Here is a 1,537-nt window from a genome sequence, read left to right on the forward strand (position 1 = left end):
GTCCAGATACACTGCTATCGTATGGCTTTTTACTCTTAGATAAAGCTGCAACAACTGACAATATTTTTGTGAAAACTCGTGGAGAGACAGTTGGTCCGAAACATAATTGTTTTGAATTGGAAAACTTTCCCCTCCATGCAAATCTGAGGAATTTTCTGTGTTTCTTGAATATGCCTATGTGAAAATAAGCGTCTTTTAAGTCGAAAGATATCGCCCAATCGTTCTTTTGAACTAGATTTAACACTTTTGTCAATGTGTCCATCTTGAAATGTTGCTTTCGGAGGTACCGATTTAGAGGTTTTAGATTTATGACTGGTCTTAAATCTCCTGTCTTTTTTCTTGACTAAAAATAGAGTACTGTAAAAACCTGTCGTCCAATTTGTTTTCGGTACGATTTCTATAGCATTTTTTTGCATTAAAGAATCTATTTCTTCCTGCATAATATGTTCGTTTTCGATACTGACATGAGTTTGTTTTTATACCCTGAAAAATTGGTTTCTTTATGAATTCCAATTTGTAACCCTCTTTTATAATTGATAAAACCCATTTGTCTGTTGTAATCAACTGCCAATTTTTTTGAAAATGAGTTAATCTGTCCCCTACTGGTATCTCCGGTCGCAATTAACAAACCTGACTGGTCATTGTTTACTAACCTTGGCAACTGTAGCCCTTGGTCTGTTATTGGCTGCATAGTTGCCCCGACCTCTCGAGCCACCAGCTCTGTGCTCTGTTCGAAAAGTACTTCGTGGTTCCGCATTGTATTTTGGAATGCGAAATGTAGGTGGCGCTCTATTGTATTCATTTGCTGAACACCCATTCTTGTATTTGTCTTTACATATTGTCTTTTGACAGATGTTTGCTGTTCTGTTCTGTTCACTGGCTTTCCTCTTATATGTTTCCTTCTTTTGCAATTTTTCTGGCAATAACTCTTCAAGTGTTTTTCTTTTGTCTTTCTTTTGTTAGAGTCTTTTCCAATTCTTCACCAAACACCCCGTCCCCTCTCAAGGTAGGTTACTGATTGTCCTTGAATCATCAAGTTCATATAAAGAAGTCTCGCTCATTGTGACTTGTCTACGAATGATATGAAAAAATGCTCCTGCTCTACCAATTGATCTAGACTTCGTGTGGATAAAGCAAAATGTCCTTCACTTTTTTCTCAATGTCTGGTTTATCTGTAACCATGTCCATTAACATTGCAAGAGCTTGCTGCATGTACATCTGTGTAACAATACCCATGTAGACACTTTGCTGTCCTCTGTATGCGGTCTTCTCCACCATTTTGTTTGGTTGTGAGAACAGAAAAGTTCCATGTTTAGCGAATGAAGCTCTAGAACCAAACTTCTTTGTTAGACACGTGTCTACAATATCGTCCAATGTAGGTACACGTAAAAAATGTTCAGTGTCTTCATCAACTGGAAATAAATCTTTGCACTCTTCAGAAAATGCTGTTACATTATTTGGTGTTTTAGACCGATAGCTTTGTTCCAAAATTTCTTTCTGCGAATTTTCTAAGCAAATGCCAGTTGGCTTTTGTGCA

This window comes from Dreissena polymorpha, chromosome 2 (assembly GCF_020536995.1).
Source record: "Dreissena polymorpha isolate Duluth1 chromosome 2, UMN_Dpol_1.0, whole genome shotgun sequence".
Classification (NCBI taxonomy): Eukaryota; Metazoa; Mollusca; class Bivalvia; order Myida; family Dreissenidae; genus Dreissena; species Dreissena polymorpha.